The sequence below is a fragment of the Aptenodytes patagonicus genome, chromosome 5, assembly GCF_965638725.1.
Source record: "Aptenodytes patagonicus chromosome 5, bAptPat1.pri.cur, whole genome shotgun sequence".
NCBI lineage: Eukaryota > Metazoa > Chordata > Aves > Sphenisciformes > Spheniscidae > Aptenodytes > Aptenodytes patagonicus.
In genome coordinates, this window is record NC_134953.1 from 42,181,831 (window position 1) to 42,204,290 (window position 22,460).

General features: G+C 43.1%; 1 protein-coding gene across 7 annotated transcripts in view; it reads right to left on the bottom strand.

Annotated features, from left to right (window-relative positions):
• The window catches only part of SGMS1 (sphingomyelin synthase 1), a 106,480-nt gene that overhangs the window by 48,902 nt on the left and 35,118 nt on the right, over nucleotides 1-22,460 (bottom strand). The gene's annotated exons all lie outside the window — the stretch shown is intronic.

The following is a 22,460-nucleotide window of genomic DNA, read 5'->3' on the forward strand; positions in this document are numbered from 1 at the left end:
GACACAGTGGGATAAATCACACAACTGGATGAGCACCTGGATGCACACAGGCTCTTTAGGAAGGACAGGACAGGTGCCCATGGGGGACTTTCACCACCTTGATATCTGCTGGAAGGACAACACAGCATGGCAGAAGCAATCAAGGAGGTTTCTGGAGTGCACTGATGACAATGACATTTTCCTAACACAGGTGATCAAGGAGAGGTGCTCTGCTGGACCTCATACTTACAAACAAGAAAGAACTGGTCAGGGATGCGAAGGTTGGGGCAGCCTTGGCTGCAGTGACCATGAGATGGTGGAGCTCAGGACCCTGAGAGGAGGGAGCTGGGAAAAAAGTTGTATCACAGCCCTGGACTTCTGGAGAGCAGACTTCAGGGATGTACTTGAAGAATCTCGTGGGATATAGCCTTGGAGACAAGAGGGGTCCAGAAGAGCTGGTTGATATTAAAGGGTCACCTCCTCCAAGCTGAAGAGTGGTCCATCCCAACAAGCAGGTAATCAAGCTGAGGTGGCAGGAGGCCTACACAGAGGAGCAAGGAGCTCCTGACCAAACCCGTGCAAACGAAGTGCAGCAGCAGGGGCAGGTGACTCAGGAGGAATCCAGGAACATTGTCTGATCACGCAGGGATGGGATTAAGAGAGCGAAGGCTCATCTGGAGTTGAATCTGGTGAGGGATGTGAAGGGCTACTGTAAGACCAACCCTCAGGAATCGCAGGCCCCTGAGACTACAGGGGAAGTTCAGAGCAAGGAAGACTTACCCTCAGTGGAAGAGGATCAGGTTAGAGAACAGTAAACAGACTGGACATACACCCCTCTATGGGACGGGATAGGATGGACCCACAAATGCTGAGGGAGCTGGCTGATGTCATTGCGAGGCCACATTCGATTATCTTTGAATAGACATGGCAACTGGGAGAGGTTCCTGATGAGTGGAGGAAAGCAAATGTCACCCCTGTCTTCAAGAAGGGCAAGGAAATGGATCTGGGGAACTACAGGCCAGTCAGCCTCACTTTGTCCCTGGGAAAGAGCAGCTAATTCTGGAAACCATTTCCAGTCACATGAAGGACAAGAGGGTGATCAGGAGTAGTCAGCATGGATTTATGAAGGGGGAGGGGAAAAAAAAAAAAAAAAAAAAATCACACTTCACCAGCCTGACATCCTCCTATGATGAAACAACTGGCTTGGTGGATGAGGGGAGTGCAGAGGATGTTGACTGTCTTGACTTTAGTAAGACTTTTCAACACCGTCTCTTCTAACATCCTCAGACAAGCTGGCAACGTATGGGCTAGACAAGTGGGCAGGGAGGTGGACTGAAAACTGGCTGAACGGCCAGGCTCAGATGGTTGTGATCAGTGGCACAAAGTCCAGTTGGAGGCCAGACACTAGTGGTCTACCCATGGGTTGATACAAGAGCTAATATTGTTTAACCTCTTCATTAATGACCTGGATGATGTGCAGAGTGTACCCTCAGCAAGTTTGCTGATGACACAAAACTAGGAGGAGTGGCCAATACACCAGACAGCCACATTGCTATTTGGATGAACTTTGACAGGCTGGAGCAAAGGGCAGACAGGAACCTCATGGTGTTCAAATAAAGGAAAGACAAAGTCCTTCACCTGAGGAAGAATGACCCCAAGCACCAGTACAGGCTGGGGGCTGATGGACTGGAAAGCAGCTTTGCAAAGAAGGACCTGTGGTTCTGGATGACAACAAGCTACCATGAGCCAGCAATGCACCCTCACAGCAAAGGCAGCCACCAGTATCCTGGGCTGGGAGGAGTGTTGCCAGCAGGTTGAGGGAGGTGATCCCTCCCCTCTGCTTAGCACTGGTGAGACCACACCTGAAGTGCTGGGTCCAGTTCTGGGCTCCTCCACGCAAGAGCGACAGGGACATACTGAAGAGAGTCCGGCAAAGAGCCACTAAGATGACTAAGGGACTGGAGCATCTCTCCTATGAGGAAAGGCTGAGAGAGCTGGGACTATTCAGCGGGGAGAAGAGAAGGCTTGGGGGGATTTTAATCAACGTGTACAAATGCCTAAAGGGAGGGTGCAAAGAGGAAGGAGCCAGGCTCTTCTCAGTGGTGCCCAGTAACAGGACAAGATGGCACAAACTCAAACACATAAGACCATAAGAAAAAACTGTTTTACTGTGAGGGTGGTTGAACACTGCACCAGGTTGTCCAGAGAGGTTTTGGAGCCTCCATCCTTGGAGATACTCAGAACCCAACTGGACATGGTCCTGGGCAACCAGCTCTAGGTGACCCTGCTTGATGAGGGCTGGCTGGACAAGATGACCTCCAGAGGTCCCTGCCAACCTCAACCAGCCTCTGATTCTGTGATCATTTTGCCAGTTCATTTGTGCACCCAAGATACCATTTATGATAAACACAAGTATTCAGAAGAAGCATCTCAGTCCTGTCTATGGTACCACCCATGGCAGAAACCCACAATGTCACTGTTGACAGACCACACACCAGCTCAGCAGGAGACAACTAACACATGCCATATGTCACTTGAGGCTGATATTCAGTTTCCAGTACTTGCTAGCTCACCTTTGCTATGGTTTGGCTCAAACACTGCTTTCTCAATGTGACACTGGGGTCAGAGACTGGGAACATTAACAGACCAGTCACGAGGTGTTTCATCAGACTGCCTGGTACCATCAGATTCCTTAAATTGCTCTTAACAGTCTCCATCTCCCTCAAGTTTTGCCCCTCCCCCCTTTTTTTTTAACTTCACCTTTTTGACAAATGCTTTAAAAAACCCCTCAGCTCCACAAATGCTCTGTATCACCTCTAAAAACCAGAGGATGATTCTCCTCTTTTATAACAAAGCAAGAAGAGTCAGACATAGATACCCTCTAGGTTTACTAGCTAAAATCTCCATTGACTTGGCAGATATCTACTTCTTGCTGGTGTAAGAGAACAGAAGTCCTAAAGATTTTGATTTTAAGGCCAAGAGATAAATTAAAGTTGTAATTTCTTTACATCTCCAACATTCCCTGTTCCCACAGCTGGAGGTGGTCTTGCAAAAAGAGGCCAGTGGGGGTCATCAGTAATGGAGAGAAGTACAAAGCTGATCCTATCTACTAAGACTTCACCCTAAAAAGAAGTTCAGGAACAGGGAAGTCTCCACAGGGAATTCAGGTTTTTGTACAAAAGCTCAAGATAAAACATGTTTCTATCAACCATTAGTGCATTTGTCTTGACTGGTTCTCAGTTTAGCACACCTCCTCCTCCTTTTCCTCTCTTTGCAAATAGAGCGAGCATGCTGGGGGCTGAACAGCGAGAAGGAGAGCACAGCTAAGATCTACCATGACAGCTGTCACATTTGTGGCCAGAGCACTTGCAGCCTCTTCCCCCAGAAAAAAAAAAAAAAAAGACAACACTACAATTTTTAAACTGACTTGCTGCACGTGCTTTTTCACAGGGATTTAAAGGCCGTCCACAATTCTGGCTTCTTGCCAAGGGTATTTTTCAGTGTTAGCCTTATGTCATCAAGTCCAGTGCTGAGACCCACAAAGAGCCCCAAGTTGCAAAGGACTTCTGGGGGTCGGTTAGTCCAGCCCCTGCTCCGAGCTGGGCTAGCTCTGAAGCTAGGTCAAAGGTACATTTTCTGGTAGAGTCTATCGCTCTAAGCAATAGAACGTTTCATACTGGGGCTAGGGAAGGTTTTTAGGGACTACTCCATTTGTAGCTGCAAAGCTAGATTTTAGTATAATGCAATAGATGCACAGAGACAGCCCTGAAACAATATATATTGTTAAGACTTGATCTCCTGGTCTTAACGAGGTCTCAGATTCTCAGCTCACCTGAAGTTTTGTCTTTAAACATTCCATGGCTGCGAACATGAAAATTAGACCAGCATCTCAAAACATCAAAGCAACTCATCCTGGTGAGGCTAAGGAGTCAGTTTCTTTACAGTTGCAGCACTCTTAGCACACAAGAAATCCCATTTATATGGTACTTTTCTCTTGGGCAGTATAAGCTGCTGTTTCATACTGAATTAAAACCAATAAAGCAGAACTAACTAAACACAGAAATAACTACAGAATCCTCTCCGCACTTGCAAGGGAAAAGAGAGGCTGCTAATTACAGCCTAACTCATCTCCTCACTGCCATAAAAGCTTTAGCAACTCTGCCTTTATAATGTGCATCGGCACTGGCATTTCGTTAAATCAGGGATTTTGGTTCTCATGAAAGGAGCTGGAGTGGCAGCACCCCCAAACTCCATCTCCCCTGCAAAAGACTGAAGGCAGGTTGTCCTCCATAATCAAACTGCTCTTGGTTACTCCCAGTCAATTAATCTGCTGCTTAATCTCACCATTATCGGCCACCACCACTAGGAAGCCATCCAATTTACACTGTAGGCAATGGGGAGAAGCCTCAGAGAGGGACTGCTATTTATAAGCAATACTGCCATGAGCTGCTTTCATGAACAGAAGTGTATTTTCTTGCCTGAAGGCTGGTAACACCAAGCCTCTACATTTGTGTTTCATCTTTTTGATACTCTTGGCACTTTATTTAAGTAAAGAGTAGCTCAGATTATTTCTAAGGAGTACCATGCAGCAGGTTTCAGGTCTATTTACTGATTAAAGCAGACACTTGGGTCCAGCCAGAAAGGTTTTGTACATGCTAACCTGCTTGCAAAGCCAGTTGCCTTCCACAGTAATAGAGCGGCTCCTCTACGAGAGTCACATTCAAGCCCTGAGATGCCAGCAGACTGCATCTAGCATTCAGACACAGCAGCTGCTCTGCAAAACAAACAGGGATACTGGGATGTCCAACACACTACTGGTTTGTTAGATCCACCCATCAAAGCAGCCTATGCTATTGCTGCTAGCAGAATAATGAACATTTGGTGAAGTTTCAATGGTATCATGGGTATTATAGAAAAAACCAAAAACATAGGCACGCACACACACATATATAGAGAGAGGTATATATGGAGACAGTATAGCAGTCAAGAGGGAGCCAGGACTCCATCCTGCCCCAAAGAAGCAGATATGTGATATCCAGGCTCCAGCTGACATAGCGACAACCTGTCCCCCCACATGGATTTTCTGAGTGGTCCCAAATCAGAAAAGCGTAAACTCATGCGCAGGGAACATCTTTATACCAACACTGATGGTATGATGATGAACATAAAACCAGCATAGCACAGCCAGCCTTTTCATTATAGACTCACCCAACAGGAACCTCGCTATAGTTTTGGATCATTCATCTAGTGACAAAAATAACTGCGTTACTTCCTTAAATACACCATGCAACAGGACAGCATGACTAAGACTGACAGAGTAGCTTTTTCTCCTGGGCATGAAAGGCTACAGGACTTTCTGTGATCAGTGATGTTATAAACTCGAGAAGATTTCGGCAGAAAACACCGACATTATTTATGAATTGCTTGCAATATCAAGATGTTCACCATAAGCCTCTGTAAGTCACTGCATTGCTTAGTTGCTCTTGCTGTTAAGAGTGTGACTAGTTAATACAGCAGAAAACCATATTTGCTACACCACTAAGTAAAGGAAAACTGAAGTTTCCACAGCCATCATGCATCTCTAAAATAAAACGGTAAAAAAAGAGCAAAAATCTAACAAGATCTGCTGCACTCCCCAGTGCCATGCTGAGGAGCTGTGCTTACTCAGTTTGTCTCCAGCATCCAAAAATGGGACCACGGCTTTCCAGGGCTTTCAGTGCTAAATGAAAGCTGACTGCAGAAAATTCACTGGTAAATGTTTATTAGCAGTTGCCATTCTAATTTTAACCTCTGGACATTTTTAGGGCCAATTAAAAAAAAAGACCAAAACGCAAGAGACCAAATAATCCACGTAGGGATTATATCCTGCCTGTGCTATTTCAAAAGTCATTCTGAGATTTGGGGACTTTTTTTTTTTTTTTTTTTTAACCACTGTTTAACTTCTTGTGCTAGAAGCATTAAATTACACCACAACATCAGACTGGACTATCCAAGAAAGCAAGCCTCTTAGAAAGGAAGGAGACATGGATTCCCATGGGAAATAACAGGTTCCAATACAAATACTTCACCAGTGTTATAATCCATAGTGGGGAGCAAAAACCCCTATTTCTTTGCCTTTCCATGTTGAAAAGTGTGGGACTCTAGGAATACAGAGGAGTACCCCATGCCAATACACTCTGTATAAGCTTTTCTCCAGGCTCACACAGGCTCTGTCAGTCCCTGCAGAGCTGTTTCATCCATCCAAACTCTCAAAAAGTGTCAAAAAAACTTCTCCTCAAGCCTTAATTGCATCTTCATGCATCAAAACCAGATATACTATCGTGGTTCAACAATAATTTTCCTGCCCAGGCCCACTCCCTCCACTTCTACCACCAGAACAGACCATAGAAACCTTAACTGCTCAAGCCCTACTCTGTGCAGACCAGACTGGCCAATGTTCATAGCAGCAGCTTCTTTGTGCAGCTGGTATTACCTGCAGATGCTCATCATGGTGGTACATGAGGTCATACCGTGGACTAGAACTAGTCCAATATCTCCAGGTAGAAGCACAGATGCAGATCTACTGGACAGCAGATGTGTTGTTCTTTATTTTCCTTCCCATAAAGGTAATCCCTTAGGTGTAACCCAGACACCCCAGGGCTGTGTTTTGCATAGTTACAAGGCCAACAGGAAAAAAAAAAAAAAAACAACAAACAAAATTGGCCAGACTCTGGGACAAGCAGCTGCCTGCAAGGATACGCTTCACTTGCACACAGCACCTTGCTGTTGCCAAAAGGCTTTCCCCAGTAATTCTGACCACATCAGCACCTACCTTTATTCCTTGGCCAACCACGTCCAAAAAAAGCAGTGAGAAGCAGTATTCCTGGGTCTCACAACTCTGGCACTCTTGGCTGTACTATAGCCTACAGTCTTCCCTTCTTCCAAATCATCAGTCCAGGTAACACGTCCTTAATTTAGCTTCCCTCTCCACCCCTACAAGCTCACCACAGACTGATGGAGTCCCATAAGCTGAATGATGAGTCTTTCTATGCTTTCTGAAGTCAACAGACTCCTCAGTTTGAGCCAGATATGCTGCCTGTTACACTAGCTGCTACTTGTTTTGTTCTACCTGCTACATGAACAGGCATTTCCTTGTAAAATAAAAGCTAAATTCCCCTATTGCAAGTCTGCAGGGTGCACATGAAGGCAAAGCGACGGCAGATGACGCCCATGCAAGGGCTTGCCTTTCCCCTTGACCTACAGCTCAGAAAAGGGACTGTTCTCTGGGGAAATCATCCCTGCCTGTCTGGGTCCAAAGAAGTCCTCTCCTCATCTCACTACTCCAAAAGGTGACCAGCAGCCTCTGCCTTTCTAATCCAGGCGCCCTACACCATCTCTTCCCTGGCTACCTTCAAGGCCTTGAACAGTGCACAGGGACACTATAAGAAGTATGGAAGACTACAAATCCTTAAGGGATCTCTACACAGCCATTTTGTAGCTAGACTCAACTACAGCGACAACACAGACATATACAGAGGCAGATATACAGGACCAGCCGATAGGATACAGTGGTACCTGTGACTTGGACATCTTGAAACCCAAAAGCACCATGCATTATTCCCAATTTCACAGCCGCTCCCAGCACCCACAGTGGCACTACCATAGGAAACCATCTCACAAGATGCTAATGCTGGGGCTGACAGAGCTGACCCCTCTGCTCTGGGGGTTTCCCTCTGACAACAGTATTTCCTAAACAAGGGAAGAGACCATGGTAATCCTCCCCGGAGAGAGGATGTTAGCACAGGCTGAACACAGCACCTAGAGACCTCATTTCCTATCTGTGCTAGCGTAAGACCTTGTCTTCCCTCTGTATCAGAGCTGTAGTTTGGTTACTGAGGACACAGTTTGGTTTGAGGGTTCCCCTCTCCTTTGTTTTTTTTTTTTTTTGAACCATAAACCTACAAACCCATAGCTTCAAAAATAAAAAGCTACAGCAGACAAAGACCTTCACAACACAGCAAAAACTTAAGTACATCATCAATACAAAAGCACTTTCTCACATAGTAATTCAAAACCTCAACAGTACCAATGAAGCACAATAATACAATCTTTAAATGAGCCTAGGTTGTTAGACACAATGCCAGTTAAAAGTTACCTACATGACAAGTTACAGCTATTTGTTGGGGAAAAAAAGTGCCATCTGCTCACAACATTTCAGATTCGGTTCCTCACTTAAATTTAAGATCCCTGTATTAATTGAATTTGCCACATATCACAGTCCACCTCTCCCCAGCTCCAACTTTTCTAACTTATTGCTGCAACCTCCAGTTCCCTCAGGTGTTGTACCTTGTTTCGGTACAACAGGTCTAACATTTTTTTAGCAGTGGCATATTAGTATTTTTCATAAGATAATATAGAGGAAATAGCTTATTGTTAACCATTTCAAGATGGACTAAGAGTCAGCAGCTTAGCTTGTAAAAGCAATTGCAGGCTGATAAGTGTGAGCAGCAGGAAATACTGGAGGTGAAAGGCACAGACGAGTCAGGCTTTCACTGGGAAAAAGCAGCAGCTTGACTTGCAAGGTCGCTGATAGTTTTTGATCTTATCTAGATGAAGGTATAAACCAATTATCTTACCTACCTATTAAATATTCCACACTTACTTAAAATTATTAAAATGGCAAACATCTGGTTACAGGGTAGCTGTCCTCTGACATCAAACCCATGTCCACACAAATGTTCCTGTTTTCAAAGGATGTTAACCCGCCTTCCTCTGAACATAGATACGATTTTCTGCCCTCAAAGGCAAACTTGCTATTATTTGTTTTAATAATATTTAGTTGTGGACTTTAAACTCCTAACCTTTCTTTTGATGCTTATTTTTGTTCCCAACATAGTCACTGGCTGCATACAGTTCATATTATTTACATTACAGCAGCTTTCCACATCATACTTGTATTACACTGCTCTTTATTTCTTCAGCACACTGCAAGCTCAGATCTTTTTCTTTAGCACAATTCTTTCTCCCCTACCACCATGAAAGCCTGGCCTGTTTGGGAAGGGCTCCTGAACTCTCTCTGCTTCCAACTAGCATTTGCAAGGTCAACACTATTATCCAAACAAGAGAACCAAAAACGCACCAAAAAGCATACAGACTATTTTTTGGTACCGACTGGGCTAAAAATCTACCAACAGCAGGTTCTACTGAACGAATCCTTAATTTTACCTTTTTTGTTAGAAGTCTTTTGTAAATGCAGGAGTTTGCTCAGGAGGTATGCTCACAGACATGCAGAAATGCACTCTCAAAATAAAATAGTTCTCATACACACTGTCATCCTCAGAAAGGTGTAGCATTTCTTCATACTGCTAAGTCAAAATTACTGCAATCAGTAACTAAAAGACAGGCCAAGTGCTTTTTCTGCCTAAGCAATTTGTTTAAACCATCATAATCTATGCAGAAAATGCAAGGAAAAAAGTCAAATATGGCTTCATAAACTCTTGCTGATTCTTGCTGTAAACAGGCTTGCTTTCTTCCTGCAATTACAGAAGAGGGATTTTTTTCCCACTACTTTCCATTGCCACAAGCAGCCTATTGTTTGGATTTAAACACACACTCCTGATGCAAACACACAGCTCACGTTAGCACCTTGGACTGCACATAACTAAAAATCAAACAGAAGGCAACTCAGTCCCATTACAATAAGAACAGTGCTTTGTACTAAATACCTGTTCTGAGCAAACAGAGAGACATACCCTGCTTTGGCACAGGTACAGAGACGACAGAGCCCATGCATACCAGAGAAGTCTTGCAATACTTCCAAATATCCAGGTGCCTGTACAGATGATGTATATCAGATGACAATTTAGCAGCCTGTTAAGAGCAAACATCATGCAGATCAATTGCCCCAAATCCAGGAAGCCAAAAATTGCTCAAGACTACATCTCTATGCCTCCCCACGCAGAAACACCACGGTCACATCCTCTCTCATTCAAAAACTGATTCAAAAATCAGTTGGACACACCAAAATGAGTCATCTCTGTGCACTGGTACCGTAACTCTGAAAACTTCCACTCTGTCCCTCCACTAAGGGAACTGAAATGCTGTAAGCTCACTCGTAGCTGTGGCAACAACAAATGCAAATCCTGCCACACTGCAAGATTTCACCATTCTCCTCCAGCAAAACCATCCTTTTTTTTCCTCCCAAGAATAAATTGAGTTTCTGAAAGCTGTTCCCTCCCCTAAAGCAAAAATCAAATCGGCAGGACAAAGTTTAGCCAGACTTCCATTGCTTTAGCAGGATTTGTACTGCTGTGCTTGAAGGCACTTACAAAAAGGGCCCAGAAGAGTTTGGAAACAGCGTGCAAGAAGGGGTTCAAGGTCTCTCATGTACAACTGCAAAGACTATACCCACTGTTTAAACTAGGTGAGGAGCTACTGCATTTGCAGCCTTGAGCTTCAGGCTGACCAAATCATACCACTACTGCTTTAATACAATAAAGTTAGCAGTGGATATTTGGGCATAGAAGAGAAAATGGGTTTAAGTGACACATTTAAAAAAATAATCAGATTTCTAAAGAAAATCAGCATATCTGAATGAAAAGATATTTCCTGAGAAGAGCTCTTGGGAGACCATATGTCAGATATTTCTAATTAAGATGCAGCCAGTAACTGCATATAACAATCAAAGGTTAAAAAACAACTGATGGAGAAAAAAAAAAGGGGGAAGGAAAAAAAAAAAGAAAGCATCATCTAACAAGTTTCCAGCAGCAAAGCCTGTGTGAACTGTAAGACCTGAATTGCAAATTTAGCTTTGGTGAGAATTTTACCTCTGAGCCCAACAGATGCTTGCAGGATATCTACTTGTGTTTTGCAAAAACTTCTCAGACAAGCTTCAATATTCTGAATGGCAAACAAAGAGTAAAAGCCCCAACCGATGCTTCCTGCACGTTGAGAAGTTAGGATGGAGAGCTTCTAGTTTTCTCGGTTTGGTGGGGGTGTTCGTTTTGTTTTGGAGTAGGGGTTGTTTGTGTGTTTTGTTATGTTGTTTTTTGGGTTTTTTTAAAGGACAGTTTGGGTTACCATGTGCAAATAGTTTTAGAGAGTGAAAACACTACATCCTAACCTTCACCTATTTGTGAGCAAAGCAAACCTAATCCCACAGTCAGGTTATTCTATCTGGTAGCACAGCAAATGAGCTAAAAACGAAGGAAAGGGACAGTTACCATGGGATACCAAGATGCGTCACTTCTCTTGGCACCACGTGACATCTCAGCCATGAGTGAAGAACTCAGCAGATGGGATAGAAAAAAAAAATGTAAAAAGGTCTCTAGATTATAGCAAAGTCTAGGCTTTTAAATCCAATTTGCTAACTGCTTATGGCTACAGAAATACAGGCAAACAATATTTATCTATAAACCAAACTATCTGCCTATAAATCTTTTGCCACTGTGCAATAAATGTCTTCCCTTCCAACAGTCATCTACACTTTTTCAGTTCCTTACAGTAAATTTAGTCCAAGCACATTCAGAAATACTGTCCTCACTATCTTCACTAAGAACTATCACTTGCCTTTCAGAGGCAGCAAAGCAGGTCAGTAGTTTTCACCTTGCTCATAAATACAGAAGCAGCCACTTCACAGAAATAGACACGAGCAGTCAGAGTTCAAGACAGATCAGAAGAGGGATAAATCACTTTGAATTTACTCTCAAAGTTATGAGGCAGGTCACCAAACCCACACCTTGGGATGGAGCCCACTGAACCAAGACTCTTTTAATTTTCAAGGTATTGCTGTTTAGCAGCGCGCCGCTGCAAAGCTGCCGTGTGCGTGCACAGCACGTGAGCTGACCCAACACATGCTTACCTATACTTTGATTTTCACCTCACTCAGTCCAGTATAAATTTTTAAACATCTCCTGCTCTGAGTCTTTCTTCTCTACACAAAATTGTAGAGTGGTTCAATGTTTGATCCCCCCCCCCCCCCGCCCCTTTTACAGCTGGCAGTTTCTTCCTAGCATGTCAAAACAGCTCTGATTCAAAGGACGTTATTCCATCTCCATCCTCCTCCACCTCCCAAAGCCTCCTAACGCCCACATGCTGCCGAGCGCCAAAATCTCCAGGGAAATTTGGTCCTTTCATACGCCAGCCAAGCAAACCACCTCTCCGTAGTAAAAAGCAACGTACAGTGTAAGAAACCTTCACCCTCCAAGCCGCCCCGGTGACTTCCATGGTGCAATCCCAGAGTTTCAGCTCTACCCAAACATTATGTCACACTGAAAATTGAGCTTGCAGGGAAATACTGAAGCCATCTGTCTCCAATGCATCACAGTAACCTGATCATTACTTCATTACCATATCGCTTAGGGACATGGTTTAGTGGGCATGGTGGTGTTGGGCTGACAGTTGGACTTGATGATCTTAGAGGTCTTTTCCAACCTTAATGAGTCTATGATTCTATGACACCAGCTGGCAAACTGCCACTCCAACCTACCCAGCTATTAGCACTCTCCTATTAGTTCCAGACTGCAAAAATTTGGTAAAGTAACACAGCAAATTATCCAAGACAACTGCTGCTATAATCTGCTCTTAAACACCAACTTTTTAACACCTGAATCATTTGCTACTATGCAACTGTTTCCCATTAGCTACCAAAAATATGAAATAATACAGAAGCCAAGAAATCCCACATTTAATCTGCTACTCCAACTTGTAGCCCCTGCACAACACATCTATACGACATGGCATTTGAAAACAGCTAAGCATTAGTTATTACCTATTTACAAAATGAAGTTTCACATTTCTGCAACAAGTTTAACACAGATGGTGTTACCTTCTTCAAAACATTGCTTTAATAACCATTCCCTGAACCAGGAGATACTGTCTTTAAGAGCCATAGCTAGGTTTTATCCAGCCTCCTTTGAACCTCTAACCTTTCAGCAACATCCTGCAGCAGGGAATACCATGGCATAACTGTGCACCACTGAAAGAAAAACATTACTGAAAGAAAAACGCTCCCTTGTTTTAAGCTTGTTGCTTCCTTGTTTTATTTGACACTATTCTTTTGAATGGGGAGGGCCTGGGTACAGTCATCCTCTGCTAACGCTTTGCATTACATTCCTCTTCTCACTTCCTCCGCTCACAATCATTTCTTCTCCACGCTGAAGAGTCAAAGTTTATTAGTTTATTTACCTCCTTTTATACAACAGCTGCTCCATGCCTTTGACTACCTTCATCATCCTTTGCTGAACCTTTTCTTTTTGGAGATGGAGGACCAGCTGGCATTCAAGACACAGGGAAACGTGGAGAAAGATTTTTTTTTTTTTTTTTTTTAAACACAGTAGCTTGTTGTTTCTCTACCCCTTCACTAGTAACATTCATTCATTTACTACTTTGACTTTACAGCTATTTTCACTGTATGGATTTCCAAAAAGCAGCCTCCCAAGAGCAGAACAAAACCCAAAACTAATAATGTTTTTGCATCATGCCAGTGTTGCACGAACAAGCATTAGGTTTCAGAGACCGGAAAGGGCCTGGGAAGTGCAGTAATCTCTTAATCTCTCACAATGGCTGTTTCCAAAACTTCATTTCAACCAGAGCAGCAGAGCAAGGCATTAATCACATCCCTGTCCGTGCATGAGGAAGCCTTCCTTCATCCTCTTGCTTCCCTCTGCTAAAGCACTCATCCTCTGCCACTCAGGCACAGCTCAGGAACCACCTGCTTCTTTTATGTGTCCCAACCCAGGGCTCTCCATGCTTTTGCAAAGTACCCCCAACCCCTCTTTTCTGTTCAGAGAGGCAGATCAGCATCCCCTCCTCCTTGCATGTACCATTGACCCCTACTCTGCACCGCTGCTTGGGCTTGCTCTAAGAGCCACTCAGCACGCAACACATTGCTGGCACCTCATTACAGCAAGTCCTGGAGAAGAAGCAAAAGCACCAGTGCCCTGCAGGTGCCAAAGCCAAAAGAGCAGGGAGGAAGGGGGCAGGGGGGAGAAGGGAGCATGGATCTCGCGTTCAGAGCTGGCAAGCCTGAATTCAGAGCCCACGGGTTCCATATAAAACAAGTAGAACGTGCATCTCAAGCTGCTTGTGCCTTGGGGGAAAAAAAAAAACAAAACCAAACATACTTTGGTCACCTGTATCTATTATTTCCTGATGCAGTACCAGCAAAATGACCTCTACTGAGACGCACAGAAAAAAAACCAAACTGCTTTTTTATTAGTAACCAATTGCTGCTTTACAGCTTCATTGACCTTGTATACCACATACCTTACCTCACCTATGCTTGACACATGCTCATTTCCTCTTTTCATGTGGAAACAGAGTACCAAACACTTTCTGTGTCATTAATAATCACAGTACACCAAGGGACAGAGCTGTATCCTGAAATTCCTGCCTGGTAGGCAGATTTTTTCCCAGTTTTCAGCACTTCAAACTCCTCCCAAGACAGGATGACAATAGAGATTTGCTTTGAAGTGTCCATTTTCACTCCACCCCAAATTACCATGGAGAAGCAGATACTGGCTGAATGGAAGAATCTTCCAGCTACAACTAAAGAATTGGTGCAGAAACATTTCAAAAAATCCTCAGGCGGGCATTTTATTGACAATGGTATTACAAATGCACAGAGAAAGAACTTCAGATTTAGCATGACTTTTGCAGGGACGATGCATCTTGCACAAGCAAGAAGCAGCAGGACACAGATGAAAATTTGCTGTTTATGTAAGTGCACTTAAAGAAACGATCTTCTAAGTCTTTAGACTTACCCCTTGCAAGGCTGTGGGGTAAAAATAAAGCTCTTCCTTGGGACAACCTGCCAGGTACTCCTACTACACTGTTTTGGATGCTGGTTAGGATAGACAGGAAGGATGGATTAATTTTGCTTGTGATGATAACTGGGCTTTCACTCAAGTGAGCATCCAGCACCCCACCTTGAGAAGAAAGAGAATCAACAGGTCCAGGAACAGACTTGCTTGAGTACTCCACCTGGAATTTCAGGTTTCAAAAGAGTTCTCGCTTGTAAAATTCAAATTATATGAATGTGGTCTGTGAAAGAGCACTCCTTTGCTGGAGGCTACTCCTCAGGCATTCAGGTTGTTGGATGCTCTGTTCCCTTCTTTTTTTCCAGCGAGCCACTCCTTTCTAGACCATTTCTCCATCCAGTTTTCACACTGTACAGAGACACCCTCCTGCCTACCCAGTATGCACTCCTAAACAGAGACACATGCCCACTGGCATGAGATTTTGACACGTAGATCTCCTTACAACAAGGTATCAAATCTTGCAATACCCGAGCAACCTTGTCCAACTGTTCACTAAATGGATCGCCATCCTGAAAGGTCTCGGCTGTTTCACTGATACTTAATGTTTTGGTGCAAGCGTTTGTGCTGCCTCTTTCTGAACAGTAACATTTCGGCTGTCAGCATCATCTACCTCCAATGCCCGCTTCTCATCCAGGTCAAAACTAGCCAAACGAGGGTGACGGACGGGAAAAGAGTAATAAGACAGTTTGCCAAGGTGGGTATTAAATGATGTACAATCATTCTCCAAAGCGACAGACAGAAAAGCCGTGGATAGCAGGGTGTTGCCACATTGTCACTCACCCTCCACTCCCCCTTGAAACTCTCCCTTATCCTGAACTCCTCCTGTGCACTCTTTCTGTTCCAAGCTCAGCTCAACTCACATTTTCATCTCAGCCTCTGGGCCTCCCTGCTGCCATTGCAGAGACTCAGGAAGATGACTGAAAATCCAGTAAAACTATACCATGGTTTTTTTTCCCCTCCACAGGAAGACAAATTTGCAGAAAACTGACTGTTGTGCTAGAAACTGCAGTGATGAGCTCCCTTTCCTTACCTTAACCCTGGCACATGCAGTGCATAGTGTTACAGGACCAACAGGCTGACAGCTCGGTCCCTGGCCAGCAATGGTACCTCGCAGAGGTACCATGCCCAGAGGGAGGCATTTCTCATGAAACACCATTTTGAGGACAACCATACACCATGCCAAACCACACAGCACTCAAACTACGCCAATTTAAGGCTGCTCAATTCACAGTGCTGCAGGTATCACATCGTCTTAAGACGATCAACACCAGAGCTCTTGAATTAACAAGTTGTAACAGCAACCCGAATGATCTGCGTTTGGTTTCCCTGGAAGTTTAAGATGACAACCCCAGAAATCATTAATTTAAGAGCTAAAGTTTTGATTTGGGTCTGGACTAGTAGTTAGCAATACTCATTGCACAGGGAAAAGAGGCTCAGAACAAAGTTTCCTAATTAAGGCACTGCTTTACAGTGGAGAAATACAAATAATGACTATCTGCTGTTGCCCCCTTGACTTTTGGCTAGGCAATTCTGTGTGCAAACACTGGTACATTTGAGTTCTGAAGCCGAGTACACAACATATTTCCCCCTACACAGAGAAATTAGCTCACTTTCATACTGGCTGCTTCAGCTGTGTAAACAAGAGCTAAAATACTGCCTTATATATATTCTGTAAAACTAAATCCTACAGAATGTAGCCAAGTAAGAGTCACAAAACTTTTAATCTCTTTATCCTTGTGGTATACTCCTTTATTTCATAATTTTAACAGAGCATTCACCATAGATAACATTTGTAAAATTTGACAAGGGAGCTGTCTATTCATTATAAAACCTTTCTCGACAGAATGCTTTGGTAAAATCTTGAGGGGGGTGGGCATGAAATCAGTGTATTTTCAGGCACCACTTGCAATTTTGTGATTATAATATTTGTGATTAAGTATCTTAGGATACTGCGTGCAATTTACCTGTGCAACCGTTGCTCTAAAACCAGAGCAAGTCAATGCACTTAAAAGAATTTGACCTCGGCTTGACGATGTTACCACCTTGTTAACAAATCTGACACCTAACCAGCAGGTGATGCTTCAAAGCTAGCAGTGATTTAAGGACAGAGCTGTCCTGCTTCGATAGACCTGCCCATAGCATTAGTCCTTAAGGGTTACAAACAGAGAGCTCACACATTGGCTTTGAGTAAGCTGACATCCTCACAAAGCACAAACACAACCTCGTGCTGAATATTATTGGAGCATGAGAAAAATCATTTAGAGAAATAGCAGTTACAACATAGCTACTTGCCTTATCTCCTTTGTAAACAGCTTTTAAACTGCCAGGTACAGCTATGATTAAGGAGCAGCTGGAGGTGAGAAGAGACATCCTCATAACTGCTGACAGGTAAGTTTATTTGAGCTTCAGCACAAGCATTTAAAGATGAAAAAGCACAACAAGGATGCTGAAAGACAACTGACAGCTTGAGGAATACACACCAGTTTTCAAATAGTTTCTGTGATGTAGGGTAATATTTATGATCACAGTGTTCACTGGGAATTAGATCATCCATTTAGCAGCAAGTTTCCCAGATCAACTGTCTGGGGACTTTAAACAGGATCAGCAAAAATTGTAGAGCATTGCAAAACTGGAGTCAGTGCCTTTGCATTCTTGGTATTCAGCTGCCTTCCCAAAGAAACTTCACAAAAGACTAAAACACAGGAGGAAAAAACAAAACAAAACATCAAGAGGAAGAGCAAGTCGAGTGCTACAGTTGATTTCAGGAGAGATGCATGCTGTCCGTGTTGACTTCTACACCCAGACCTCTGCCTTGTCTACAGTGCTTGATTTCACATCTGCTGCTGGCTTCATTTAAATGCTTTTCATGCAAGATTATTATTTTTGGAGCAGACAGAGTTTGACGAAGCAGTACTATAGCAGGGCGGTTATGCTGTCAGACCATCCAAATGTTTGGCAGGGGGCAGACACAAGTAGCTGCATCGGGCTGAGGAGGGCATCAGTCTAATTTGGATCAGAGACAACATTCACGAAACATCTGAAGCAACCTTGTAAGCACAGTTAACATATTCTAATAATAAAACCAGCATTTGTGCAAAGCATGTTCCTTGGCTTTTCTGCCACTCGCCTTTCAAGATGGGAGCTCCCTGAGCTATACGGCACAAGGCTGTATTTACATGAGCTTTCCAAGAAACTATTAGTAAAGCTTGGGGAATTTAGCGATGCGTCAATGTCTGGAGACCGCTGCAATGAAGCTCCACAATGCAGAAAAGGGCAGGGAGGAACCTAAAGGTAGAGCATGCTCTAGACAAGATTATATTTAAGTCTGCCTAGATGTAGCTGGGACGCACACATGATTTGAACAGCTGGGACAGTCACAGAAGACTCTGTTGACAGAGCAGACATCCTCCGTTGGGACTATAAAATCCCTCAGCATTTTAATACCAAATATTCTACCCATCCTTTGCTATGTATTTATCACCATGGAGCAAAATATATTAGATATAACATTTTGTCTTCCTAAGTAGTACATGGAAATCTGTCAAAACAGTTGCTGACAGACCTTCAACTATTCATTGGAAATGAGGACAGCAGAGGAAGGGGGAACACAGGCCAGGAAAAAACCCCTTTTTCTTTTAATGCATCTTGAAAACAGATCTATGAGAACAGACAAAAACATTTAACAAATGAACTGAAACAAAGCATCTTGTGCAAGAATCCCAATAACCATATCATCTGTGGAATAATAAAACTGCAAATCCATGAAGTAACTTTAAACAACTACGTCTGTCATTAAAACAATGAATGAACTAGGCAATACTTATCCAGTAAGAGAGAGCTATTCAATAGGGTCTAATTCACCATGGGAACATAGCCTGGTGGACCATCTAATGACTCTAGTTGGGGGAAAACAACCGATTAATAATGCAGCTTCCCAAAAGGCACAAAAACCAGAAGTATCACCCTCAGAGTCTATGTCTCCTGGGTTGCAGCCTAAGAGGATGCCCAGATTCATTAAATGCTTCAGCACCGTTTGAATACAGGTTTGCTGAATGCAAAGAAACCAGATATAAACCAGAGAGCAAAACAAGATTAGAGATCAGCAAGATGGCGTTCCCCTCGTGAATCCAAATAAACAAGACATTTTGAACTATTTCCAGCATGACTTCAGCACAAAATAGCATTTGCACTTCAACGTAATAGTTGATGTTTTAACTGTGTGCTAAGAGCTACGGGAATAGTCACGCACAGCAGCCCCAAGTTTAACATTGGCTTCAAAGGAAGCGAAGAGTTGCAAAAGAGCCGCGCTGTACTTCAAAGCGGTAACTGCCTTTCAGATAAAGACTAAAGTATTTACGTTCACTCTTCAAGCACTTGAACCCAAGTACAGCACGCCAGTTGCTATCCAAAGCTTTGCTATTTGCTAGGTGCCCTGTCCCATCCTCAGACACCTCAGGTAGATGATGTGACACTTGAAAGGAGCTGGGATGGCATTTGCCACCAAACTCCAACTGAAACCTCATGTACATGAGAGCCAAGTAGTAAAAATCAAGCCAAAGCAAAAAGGAGCACAAGCAAAGACAATGCAAAGCAAGACGGAAAACTCTTGGAACACATGCGAGAATCGGTGAGCACACCCTTATGGGAAATGCTATTACTTGGGCCCATAAGCTATGAATCAATCTCGAAGTAAGTCAGAGCCAGCCTCAGGACAAAGGAACAGTCATTTGCTAATTCAGTTGATGAACAAATCTGGAGAAGGAAGATTCCCTCTTTGGGTTAAGGATTAATCAGCAGCAGGTATGGCCTGTTCTCATTAACTGCAGCCATTTCCTGCTAGCACAGCCTTTGCCTTTTCTAGGAAACAGGGGAGCAGCTACATGTCTGAGGGAAAATTAATTAGGAGACAAGAGCAGAACTATCGACAGCAACCTGCTTTATGCTACTCACTTACCAAGAACCAGCCAAGCTATTTAATATGCAGCAATGGATAGGAAATCTACCAGAGTCAAATCTGATCGATCTGAACAAACTGAGCACAGGGAACATAAAGTATCTGCTCCAAAATTCAATTAAATCTTCAGTTTTGGATAAGTGCCCAAGATGTTACGCCATCACTTCTCTCCTTGGACTCCTCACTCCTTGGACTCCTCACTACTCTCTTGGTACACGATTGCTCCATTAACATGGGAGGAAGCAGCAGCAGCAGCACCACGTTGGACCATAGACTGGATTCAGGTACTCCCAGGGGATTGCATGGATTCACTCTTCATCCTCCTCACTTTCAAAACACAACCTGTGGATTTTGTGTTTGTACCAAAACCACCTATGCAGATCCTGCAACATCCACTTGCCATTCCCACTTCTATAGGACAATTTTGATGCATGCAGCTCACATGCATCTGGAAAAAGTCAGGGGGGAGGTTAGTAGGGGGGTCAAACAGGGGCCGAGGAGGATGCCCACACTTTCCCAGAGAGCAAGAGTAAAACCAGCAGCAGGTCAGCCAGGTGTTGCTATAAAAGGTGTTGCCTATTGTGTGCAGAAGGTGAATAAAGGCAGTGCCTACACAGCAGATCCCAGGCTTTAACCTGCCACATCACCACTTCAGTCATCAGCAACTTCAAGCTTGGGCATTCCTGGCAACAAAGGTTTTATTTAAAAAGTCAATGTCACAATGAACTCAGACGATACAGAAGAACTCTAAATTCACATTCAGTTACATACATGATTAATAAATTTCCCCAAAGGTGCTTTTACGTGTACAAGACAACACCCAGAAACTAGTCACTGCTTTTAATGGATATTATCTCCCATGCATTTGACATTTCATAGGGTGGTGGGTTTTTGTTGGGGATTTTTATTGTTGTTTTTTGTGGGTTTTTTTTTTTTTAAACATCTGCTCTAGCCAACTGTTGCCCACTTAATTGGGAAATCTGATGGCTGAAAATCTCAGTGCCTGTTAAACTACTGAGTTGTCTGCACTGGAATTTAATTTTAACCATTCCAAGCCCTTGCTGTATTTATACACATTTTTATTTCTGAATAAGCAACTTAGGCAAAAATATTTTTAAAAGATACCACATACGCTGAGGCTCTGTTCCCGTGAAGTTAAATTTGGTAGGTATAAGCATACCTGGCAGTAACAAGCTTAAACAAAAATCATAAGAGATACAGAAATTGAGTTCCAGCCATAAACCACTGCTTTACACTGCACTGTCTGCTTCAAATAGTCACTGTTACACTGTCATTATACAGCAATCAGTGCATTTGCTTTGCTCTCTGAGTCCAGAGAGCTGCCATGGTCAGAATCATTAAGTGCTATATAAAAGTAACATCGGGTTTCTCTTTCAAAGCCACTAAAGTTTAAATTTAACAGAGAATTCAGCAAGCAGCTATATCAAGCACATACAGTGCCAAGCTGGAGGATGAGTATATTTATACAACAAAAGGCTTCCTGGATTATTTTAAGGCTCAAGTTCTGCAAAGCTAACAATTGAGGAAAGGGATGTTTTCCCCTTGTTTAAAAAAAAAAAAAATACTTGTACCAAAAAAAAAAAACATTGAAGAGACAGAAGTATCTTGATATTCCACTATATTAGAACCCGAGATATCAGCAACGAATCATCCATGTGCTTTGTGTCCCCATGAGTTTGGAACATACGTTGCCATATACTGAGACAGATACACAAAAAAATACAGAGGTCCCAGGTACCAACGCATCTCCACATAAATTACAAGGTACGCCATATGACGAACAGTATTTGGTTTGAATCTTTTTCTTTTCGCACAGAACAAAGCAGCCTTGCACCTCTTGCACTGCACCTGTTGATGTTCAACCCCTATTAAATCTGCATTAAAGTTTAAGTAATAGATTACTACATTATTCATAACATCTGTGTATTGGACCCAGGGGAAATAAAAGTTGAATCAATACAGTGACATGAGCTTCTGGTGTCTGGTAAAAGTGTCTTCCACTCTTAATATTTATATAGTTGAAGGAGGATGGGGAAAGTAGGATTTTTTCCATGACTGATGAAAACAAGCCTAGATATTATGGTTTGTCCAGAACAACTATGTCATAGATGCCAGCTTTCAGAAAGCAACAACTGCAAAACTAAAATCTGCTCATAACGATTCACCTTATGTGCGACACAAAAAAATCAGTTCCCTCAATTTCAGCAGCATTGATGTTTAGTCATGGTATTTTTCTCATTATTTCTGATTGCTGATGGTATTTCTTATAGTATCTGTGGAAGTGCTACTCAACATCTTAATTGTACAACACTTGAGATTTAGAGGCATGCAGTACTGTGACATCTGCAGGAGAGGGGCTAAAACCTACTTTCCCAAAACTACATTTGCTCGGGGCACCCGCAGACAGAATTACAACTGCACTAGGAAGAATCACAACTGAAAGCTGCTTTTCTGCTCTGTCCCTCACCACGGCCTCTCAGAATCAGACAGTTTAGTCTCACTAATATTCAAGAACATTTTGAGAAAAAGGCCGCAGCTTTCCCAACTAAGAATGGAAGGCACGAAAGACTTGGTTCATTCAATGTGCTAGTCACTCAGGTTACACACAAACAAATAACAGTTTTAAAAACACACTTTCTCAAAATCTCTATGCCCAATAGCTCCACTTTTGTTTTCTGTTCTTACAACACCTCCCCCTCTAGCTCTTA